Consider the following 10,758-nt stretch of genomic DNA (forward strand, 5'->3'; position numbering starts at 1 on the left):
AGTCACAAACAACACATATGATATGACTTCTTTCACATGAAATGTTCAAAATAGGCAAATCCATAGAGAAGAAATTAGTGTTTACCTAGGGCTGGGAGTAATGGTAGAAGATAGGTTTGAACAGTTAAGGGATGTAGAGTTTGGGGAATAATAAAAATATTCCAAAATCAATTGCATCCATGATTGCACAATTCTGTGAATACACTAGAAGACATCGGATGATATACTTTAAATTTGTGAATTGTATGGCATATATATTTTAGCTCAATAAAACAGGTTGAAATGAATCTGTAGTGTTAGAAGTCAAGAGTGTAGTTGCTCTTTGGGGACACCAGATATGACTTGAAAGGACTCTTAAGAAAACCTTCCAGAAGGACAGGAAGGTTCTGTTTCTTTATCTGCAACCTTATTAAAAAGGCACATGAGTGTGTTCCCTTTGTGAGAATTCACTGACCTGTTTACCAGTTATGCACCTTTTGGGGTCTATGTTTTTATTCAATACATTTTCAAATCTGAAAAACTCTACCAGATGTGGCAAGTGGATAAAATGGTCTCTAAAAGGGTCCACAAACCAATTTTAAGATTCTGTGACTATTTTACCTTATATGCCAAAGGCAAATTAAGGTTTCAGATGGAATTGAGGTTGTTAATGAGTTCATCTTAAAGTACCATGTTAATCCTGGATTACTTGTACTGCCTCCGTGAAATCCTTAAAGATCCTTAAAAGAAAGAGGAGGAGGAAGAAGAGAGATCATCGTGATATGAAGTGATGTTGAAAGGACTCCATGGGCCACTTCTGGCTTTAAAGATGGAGGTAGGGGTATAAGTCATGCCATATGGAGCCTCTGGAATCAGGAAAAGGCAGGGAAACAATTCTACCTAGAGCCTGCAGAAAGGAACCCAGCCTCACGACCAGTGGAAATATAAGAGGACAAAACTGTGTTGTTAAAGCCACTAAGTTTGAGGTGATCTTAGTGGCAGACAGAGAAAACTAATATACTGGGAGGCATCCATTTCTGTATATTAAATCAGAATTGGGAATTAGATAGAACTAAATACACACACACACACACACACACACACACACACATACTCACATACATACAGACAGACTTCAGGCAAAGTGGGAGAACTACAGAACAAAAATCATATCCCCTAACTAGGCATAATAAACCTGCATATGGGCACGGAGCCTGCACTGCTGCTGAACTCTCACGTGCCCCATCTATGATCAGTGACAGCAGATCCCAGTGAAGAGGAGAGGTAATGGCTAATGTGTCCCCAGATGACCTAAACCCTGGCAGGTGGCCAATCTAACGAGGTGTTAATGAGTAGGCAGATAAATCTGGATAGCTATAAAAAGAAGCAGTGGCTGTGAGAAAGAGAAATTAATGGGCATGTCTCAAAAGTTCTGGAACTCACATCTTATGACACTTGGTGGAGCTGTGTTCTGCAACTTTGTTCAGAATTTCAAAGCTAAAATGCCCACGAGATTTTTAAGTAATAGCCAGATACTGGTCCACAAACAGAATTGAAAGGAAAATTGCAGGGGCAATTTTTGAAGCATAGTGCACTGAACCTTTCATTCTACTTTAAACATGAAAAACTAGTGACTTGAGTACAAAATGTGCCTAAAAGTGTGTTTTTTAAAAGATAGGACCGTGGTGCAAATGATTCTGTTTTCACAATTTTAAATTCAAACAATCCTCTGAAATTCTAATAATAAAGTATCACCTGTGTTGTTTTCCCCTTTTTCTTCCACAGGAAATATTCAAGGCAATAGAACAGAACTCCTCTCATCCTCTCTCAGGAAACTCAGAGAAAATGTGTGAGTACATGCCTTCTCCCTGACTTTACTGTCTTGACACTATCTAGAAATGACATAGAATCCCACGTAATCATATGCTCACTCTTAGAAGTAATCTTACTGTTTCTCCCCTCATCTGGCTAGAATATTAGTCTTCACATTATGAAACTATTCTTCTGGTTCAAGACATGATATTCATCTGTAAAATATCTTCCTAAATGACAACAGTGAAATTTAATCTTAGTGCTACCATTCCATGACTCCATGAAAAAATAAGTCAATTCCACCCTGAGACTTTTTTGGTAGAGATCAGAGCAAAGTCCTGGCACCATAAACTCTTCATCAGGATCAAATCCCATCACTAAAAGGAAGAAGACAATCCTCTGAGCTCTTTTCTGAAGCATGTGAGAGCCTTTTCTTGGTTGGTAACAATTGCCTCCCTCTGTGCCCTTATTAATTTCCTATTTTCATATTCACCATGAAGAGGGACCTAGGAAGGTTAACTGAAGAAGGTTAACCCACACACAATATGCATTACCCATTGCCCTTTCCTGATTTCAAATTAAGTATATAATTAGCAAAAAAAGAGGAAATCCATGCCTTCTGGTGATGAAAAATTAGGAAATCAATAGGTGGTTGCCTCAGCAGAGACACAAGGGAGTTTTAGGTCGCCAGTTGGGGCTGCCAGTTATAATATCTGAAATGGCAACACAGGCATCTTCTTCAGGCCTCAAAGCACTGAGCAGATGCCCCACTTCTGGGCTGGCTGGCTCCAAAGATTTGCAGAGGAAAATGAAAAGATGAAATTGATCTGTTACAATGTTGGTACAATGTAGAGGCGATGAAATTGCCTGTTAGTGCTGCCAGAAAGCTTGGGGAATGAAAGATCTCAATATATTCTTTAAAATATTGAAATGAAGAGAAATTGCTTTCTATGATTTCCCCCCAAATCATATAGATTATGCATTACTTCCATTGTCTACCACTTCGTATAGCAAGAATGCAAGTTTAGGACGTTGTTATGTGGCTGCCCTCTTAGGTGTTGGAGGATATATAGCAGTTTTTACCCTTAATTGTGCATTGCCTTGATTTTATGGCTAGCTTGCACAACCCAGCATCTTTTTAGTGCTGTTTGGGGGACTGCTACATTTATTGATGTGCAGAGCTTTCTGTGTTCATAAACTCCTACATATGGAGACTTGAATCAACCTTTTTGTGTAAATTTCTTCAGTGACACTATCCTTTTCTAAACACTGGCAACCCACAGCCAACTGAAGAAATAAACATTCAGTTTTGTGTATTTGTATTCAGCCTATTCCCCATGTTGTAAGATACTGGGTAGTGTACAATTTCAATGCTACATAAATAAACCCTTGTTGTATTCATTCACTTAGGTTTATGAACAGCAGAGTACTAGAATTGTTTTGTTCCAATCCAAGTCTCAATTATTGCTTTTAGAGAAATACACTATTTAATTAGCACCATTGGATTTCCCTTCACCCCCCAAAATAGATGTAATGTCTTGTGTAGCAATTAGTATTTTGGGATTATGTTATAATTTGTTCTATGCAAAATTAACCTAGCATAAGATCAAAAGTGTTCTTTCAAGGTATTTTTAACCTGGTTTCTTTAAAGTTAAACATAACTGCTATTCAAAAAGCCTACCAAGAAAGGCTCCTCCTTCAGATCTGACTGTTTAAAAGCAAGGGATATAGAAAGAACTCGGCTTATATTCTACCCTTGATTCATTCTGTATGATTCTATGAGTCCCAATTTCACTATTTATTGAAGAGTATTATTCAATCCTACATGTTAGTGTTGTCACTAACATGTACTTTACCACTAGATTGACTCAGACAATATCCAAAGTCTTGAAACCATCTAGGAAACTTTAGGGACCCTTCACCCTGGGGCAAGTTCTCCACCTCTATGCTCTCATTGGATGTTATATTTCCCAAAACATACTGCTCTGCATTGTTTGTATGCTGGTATGAATCTATCTTCTACCACTTTCCCTCCCCTTCTTAATTCTTCCCACACTACTGATTATGAACTTGCTGGGAGCAGTACTAGGCCTAGATCTAGTTTGTGATGGCTATTCATGCTCATAACCAAACATGCCCATTTATGCACTCTTTTGAACATGTGGTAGGAGTACATGCCTCAAAAGGAAAACATGTACGTTGAATAAGTTCATGTGACTATTGGACCCATGAAATGTGAACAGAAATAATGGATATCACTTTCAAGGCAAAGTATTTAACTGCTCCTTTGATACACTACAAGGTGTTTTGTCTTCAATGAATGGAAACTCTTAAGATGATAGCTACTCAAGTTGACATGAACTACTACAATAAACAATCTTATATATATCCATGATAAAAACATAGAATGAATGAGAAATATATCTATGTTGATTTATGCCACTGCAAATTTGAAGTTATTTGTTGCTGCAGCAGCTCAGTCCATTTCTGACTGATACAAAGATATAGTCCAAGTCCTTGACAAAAGTGACTAGCCATCCTAGAGTCCTCATAAACTATTAGTACAAATGTGTCCTCATCAAACATAGTACTACTAAGCAGGGTATACCTCATTAGGGTGATTCACAATACCTTTTTTTTGTTTTCTTTCCACGCCAAGTTTTCTTGAAAGTAGAGGATTTTTGTAGCTGTAAGAATGAAAGGCTCAGTTCTCTTTTATTTGAATCAGGCCAGACCTCCAGTAATAATTCCATGTAGAAAATGTTTTATGTGGCCTGCCTTCATTTTGCAGCAATAAATTATATCAGAAGAAAAGTAGTGCAAAAGCAGCTGTAGGTGAACCCCCACTGCCTCTTGCAAAATAAATTAATGCTGTTTAGAGTTAATACAGCAAAAGTTAGGAAACAAATTCACTAGTGTCACCAGTAAAAATTGAGATATGCATTTTTTTAAAAAAACTCAACCAATCATGAGTAGGAAAGTCTTTTTTTTCTCCATTGCCTGTTCATTCGATGACCCTCAGGAGTCTTTAAGCTGCTTCAGTACTTGCAGTACTCAAGCACAATAATATTGTTAATGTTAGAGATTTTGATTAACAACAGTGATTTTACTTTCTCTGCTTCAGAGGTTTTCATAGATCCATAGATGTATGGATAAATCTATATAAGTGACCTTGAGACTGTCATCCTGCTTGTCCTTTATATGACTGGAAATAGGGAGAGATGAGATAAAATACAAACATTCAGGAAGAAAGGCAAAAGTAAAAAAAAAACAAAACAAACATCAAGAGAAAATAATATATGAAAGAACAATGACTTTGGCAAACTCCACAGAAAGTAGAAAGTCTGGTTGATAAAATTGTTATACAAATGAATTGACATCTGTGATATGAAGGAAAAAATGAGAAGCATCTCTTAATAATAGTAAAATACTTTGACGGTATCAGTTCATTGTGGAGAAAAAGGCTGGGCAAGCAAAGTACAAAGAAGAAAACCTTATAACTGAAGGCCAGGACAGAATGACAAAACCAAAGGAAAAACTGATGACTATTATTAATCGTATTATCCATCAAAAATGGTAATTAAGGCAAGAATGGAGAGATTTTGCATGCATTGCATTGAAACTTTGTTCTATCATTTGATCTTTACAGTGTAAACCTATCTAGAGTCTAAGCCCATTTTCTGATGGTATAACAAAATACCTAACACTGGGTACTACATGAAGAAAAGAGATTTATTTAGCTCACATTTTTGAGGACTGATATACACCAGCCTCTCTGTGACTCTGGTAAAGTATTTCTGGCTATATCATAATATGGAAGATGCATCTTGGTGGTAGCAGAGAGAGATCACAGGGAAAGATAGGAAACAAGAGACTGGGGAAGCACTAGGTTTGTTCTTTTTGTAACTCACTCTCATGGGAAATCACTCACTCCTGGGATACCCACCATACTCTGTGAGACCACATTCATCAATTAATGAGAACAGAGCCTCCAAAGACTTAATTACTTTACACTATGTCTCTACTTCTTAAAGTTTCCACCACCTCAATTCCACCACACTGGGGAACAAACTTCAAGCACAGAAGTCTTTGGGGGACACTATATCTAACTCAAACTATATCTAACCATCAGCATCCAGACTATAGTTAACACCTTAACACCTCTCTCTCTCTTACTCCTCTAACACCCAGGGCTCTGGGATAATATAAACTTTTAAAAAAAAATCTTTTCCTAAAGACAAATTCTCTGGGCTAGGAAGTTGGAATTCTGAAGTTCAATGTTTGCTGACAGAACAAAATTTTAGCTCATCTAATGAATTTCTTTGAAACATGAAGAACAAAAATGGGGTACAATGAGGACCACATAACTTTGGGGTTATTATATCTTGTCTCCCACCCCCCTCTCACACCGACACATTTTAAGATCCACCTGCAATTTTAGAAAAATAAACCAGTAAGGTATTTGGGAAATATTCAAATTCATAAAGTTCACCAGGAAAGTGAGGAAGGAGAAGAGAAATGAGACAAGCCCACAATGGTATCAGTTAAATATGTTCCCCTTGAGGTGCTCCAAGAGGGGAAGTTGTTCAGCCATAAAACAAAGGCAGTTCATCTTTATGCATGACTACTTCTGAATAGACCTGAGTATTCTTCAAAATCTTTTGAAAGAAGCTTCAAAAAGAAGGAAGAAAAGTTCTTAGGAAACATTCATGTTGAATCAGAAAATATACAAGACTGGGATAGAACTGAGGAAAGCTTTGATGCCACACAAGACAGTGGTTAGGAATAAAGTATGAAGCAGGGAAAGTGCTCTCACACCCTAAATAGAAAAAAGGGAAGAAAATTATGTTGGCTCCATCCTGCCCATATTTTCATACTTTAAAAAATTAAGACTAAACCAAATCTATTTTTTTCCATAATTGTATATGTATATGCTTCCCAAAGTGAATTAACTGTTTCACAGAGTTCTTCTTTCAGAAGTCTGAATAATGTATTCCACCCAGAAAGAAACATTCTGGAAAAAGTTAAGTAGAATTCATAAAAAGAGAATTTATAAAAGGAGGCTTGTAAAGTAAGCTTTATGCAGGCAAGGACTTAGGCACCTGGCACTCAGTAGGTGCATAATAAGTATAAGTGCACAGAATAAATTCTGAGTAATGAAATTACAAAGCTAAGAAGGGAAGCAGTAGTTATTAAAGTTAATTGTTGCATGTGCAATGAAGGACTTTGGTGACTCCATAAACCTTTATTGGCTATTTGCATTATCTTCTAGTATAAAAAACAATTGCCATAATTTCTAGGTTAAAAAGGGAAAAGAAAACAGAAGAGAAAAATCACAAGTTCAAAATTCTCTAGTATCAATAAAGCCCAGAGTTGTGCTCTCTAATGCCTGAAAGTACATTCTTTGCTGTATTTTATATAGACTTCTCTTCTTCCTGTTTGGTTCTAAAGTGGCTCTTAACCTCACTAAACTTGATTCCTCATCCATAAAGTAAAATTGGTAATGTCTGTTCACCTTCACTCCAGCCACATGATAAAAATATCAAAAGGAGGAATTAGAGGGAGTGAGGCTCAGAACACAAGGACTGAGCAAGGTGGGTCTACACCATGACATGCCAACAAAACCTGCCAGCTGTGACTGTCAGGTAGGATGTGAACACATAAAGAGCCACATCACACATCAAGTATCCGGGTGTGCAAACCCAGGGAAGAAACAAAAAGACCTCATAGAAATACCAAAAGGAAACTCCTTATTCCATCCTTTGGAGTGAAAAGCAAATATCTCCTCTTGAAAAGAACAAAAAGATAGGTTTAATGTCATGTCTGCAAAAAGATGATAAGAGAACCACAAACACATTTGTGAATAATAACGTGAGGTTGGTCAGCAACAATGAATAGAGATAACCTGCCCGTGGTGTTCTTGTTATGTCATCAGAGAAAATGGTCCTGGCAAAAGGAAGGGATGCACTTGACTCAGGAGTAGTGAGGTTCTCAAAGCGTGAGGTGCTGAAAAATTTCAGCATGTACCAATAGAGCACAGATATTTATTGAGGAAAGCAAGGGTTACACATTCAAGGGAGGGATACTTTTGGGGGTGGGGAGTTGTTCCCTGATACTTGTTTAAAAGAAACTTGGTGAGAGGTGTGTGGGATAGCATGTGAGTCACTTTGGTCATTTTGGGGACCTTTAAGCTGAGGTGATCTGCATTAACTAATCCAGTAGATGATATTAGAAAGTTCCCTAAATTATAGGTTTCTTACAATTTGGTATTTCTCTTCTTTATTGAGCTAATTAACAATGCACAAAGTAATTATCTTATATGAGTGAATTTACAATTAACTCAAAAATTTACAATTTTCCCAGAAATTTGGCAGTGACAGGCCTGGGAGAGAGACTTGCGTGAGGAATGACAGGACTAGAAAAAAAAAAGTAGAAACTTTAATTAAAATTATGTTTATTTGTCCTTCCTTTATGTCTTCTTTTGGTCTATTTTTTTTTCTTTCTTTCATCCTCCCTCAGTTAAAGAGAGATCACAGTCTGCTAAATGGATAAGGTGATATCAGAAGAATCTGAGACTCTGGGATCCATCATGAATCTCAAACCAGAGCCAGGTTTCGACAGTGCACATGGGGACTGAGGGCCATATTTCAAGCAGAATGAACAGAACAAGGTAAAGCAATGCAGCACGGGATGCCTTTGCCATGTGTTATAAGTCAAATGTGAATTATCTCTTCAGTCAGAACTCACACTGTCAGAGAATGGAGTAGGCACCAATAAAGCTAAAAAGGAGCTTTTTAGAATGATATGGATGCTGAGATGATTAATTTATTCTTAACTGGTAGAGAAAAAGTCAAGCCATTGTTCTCACAGACAAACTCTTAGCCCCTATGCCAATAACTAGATTGAGAGTAATATATCTGAGCTCTATCTATATCAGTTGTATCTACATCATTACTTTGAGCTGCTTTCACCTAAAAGTGTGAAATTTAGAATTAACCAAGGGCAATGTGATAGCTGTATCTTCAGTTGTGAAAATAAATCTATGCAATGCGAACACACACACACACACGTATATATATATATATACACACTGAGTTTTAAAAAGGGATTAATTTTCACTGTGAGTGAACATGTGTGATAGTATTACTTCTCATCAAAATATTGCATGTCATTTTAATGTAACAGAAACTAATTGACCCCAGTGGACTGTAAGGGCATAAATGGATACAGGGAGTGGCAATGTCACAGGGGTACCATTCATTCTTTTCTTCCCTATCTGAGAAAGTACCATGGCACTGCTGAATGAATGGAAGAAAAGAAAGGACAGCTTTCCAGCAGGATAAACTAAATGTTAATCTTATATAGTCTAAGATGTATGAGGCTTGTAGAGTGTTTGTTTTCTCAGAACAGAGCTCTTAAAGTCAAAATCAGGAAGGTGAAATCTACACCTACTTAGAGCGCTGATGCCCTCGTGTGGGAAGAGAAGAGTTAACACACATCCCAACCTCTAAGAAGTGTGAGACACCTGGGGAAGTTCTGCACACTAACACTATAGAAGTAAATGGATGGTTCATAAAGTGATTACCAACATACATTTGGAATTTTCTTTTTTTTTTTCAATTAATGTTCTATAGACACTTTGTTTAGTATTCAAGTTTGCTGGAAATGTAAAAATGCATGAGATGGCAGTAATTCGTTTTTCTTATAATAATATGTATAAGAATGTTTTGGCTAATTTCCAGTTAACAGAAGTCTAATATGAAAGCTTTTGAAAAACAGCACTGTGTATACCTTGAGGTGCTCTGTTCATTATATCTGTCTAATAAAAATCAGTTCCAGGATGCTGATTTATTGATGCTGCAATTTATGTAAGCTCAAAATCATTTCAAACCTCAAGCTATGCCACAGCCCAAAGTTTCTATTGCCTAAAATTCTGGGAGAAAATCCAGTCGTAATTAAGAAAATTTGCCTTAAAATCCAGCCTGCTCTCCTTACTGTGGAAAAATACTACCCCAACTTGATTCATTGAAGAATATCCACACTTCAGAAGCCTGGAAGAAACATCTGAAGATGTAAAACCACTGGTAAGCCTATATACAGTCAGACTCAGAATACTTCATTACTGTAATAACAGTCAGTTGTTCATTTTAAGTTTTTCTTGAAGTTTCTGTGAGACTCTAGTATTTGTACAGATTCATTTAGGCATGTCACATATGCCTCTTCTCCCTGAGATCCATTCTCTGCTTTCCCTTGCTCTGTTATGAAATGAGAGGATTGATACCTATGAAATCACATTTTCAGCTGGGTTCAGCTTGTGAGAGACATGGGCCAGAGATCTAAACCGGAGGGAGGAAAATGCCAGATGCTCTGGCCTCAATGTTTATGTCTCTCCTAAATTTATATATTGAAAGCCTAACCCTGAGCGTGATGGTGTTGGAGGTGATCAGGTCATGAGAGTGGAACCCTCAGGAATGGGACAAGTATCCTTATAAAAGAAGACCAAGGAAGTTCATTTGCTCCTCTCACCAAGTGAGGACAGGGCAAGAAGGAGACATGCTGTGTGACATACAGAGAGTCCTCAGCAGACATGGAATCTCCAATGCCTTCATCTTAGAGTTCCCAGCTTTTTCTATTTATAAGGTCTCCCCTTCACATTATTTTGTAACAGCAGCCTGAAAAGATTGAAACAACAAGTGTCTCTTTCTCTCTTTCTACTTCAAGCAATGTATCTAGTGGTGGTTCTATCTCCTCCAAGGTTCTGTTTGTCCTGAGCTCTGCCTATTGTGTTTTTAACCATTCCTAGGTGAGTGCCTCATGACTCCTAAATTCACTTACTCCTCTCTGCCTTTCTGTGTTTAGCTGTGAGAACAACCCCCTTGAAGTTGCTGGTCTCTTCTATTGACTCTTTGATGAATTCTAACAAAGTTTTTATGAGTTTCCCTACATTAAAATGCATCTAATAAACTA

The 10,758-nt window shown here is 37.3% G+C and overlaps 1 long non-coding RNA gene across 1 annotated transcript; it reads left to right on the forward strand.

The window, feature by feature from the left end:
- Positions 1-1,762: 1,762 nt before the first annotated feature.
- On the forward strand, positions 1,763-9,895 carry LOC124103238 (uncharacterized). Its single transcript, XR_006855140.2, has 3 exons — positions 1,763-1,828; positions 8,311-8,461; positions 9,773-9,895. It is a non-coding gene; the product is annotated as an uncharacterized LOC124103238 (long non-coding RNA).
- Positions 9,896-10,758: the final 863 nt, after the last annotated feature.

The sequence above is a fragment of the Marmota monax genome, unplaced genomic scaffold, assembly GCF_021218885.2.
Source record: "Marmota monax isolate L192 unplaced genomic scaffold, Marmota_monax_Labrador192_F-V1.1 WCK01_AAM20220418_F8-fsc00502, whole genome shotgun sequence".
NCBI lineage: Eukaryota > Metazoa > Chordata > Mammalia > Rodentia > Sciuridae > Marmota > Marmota monax.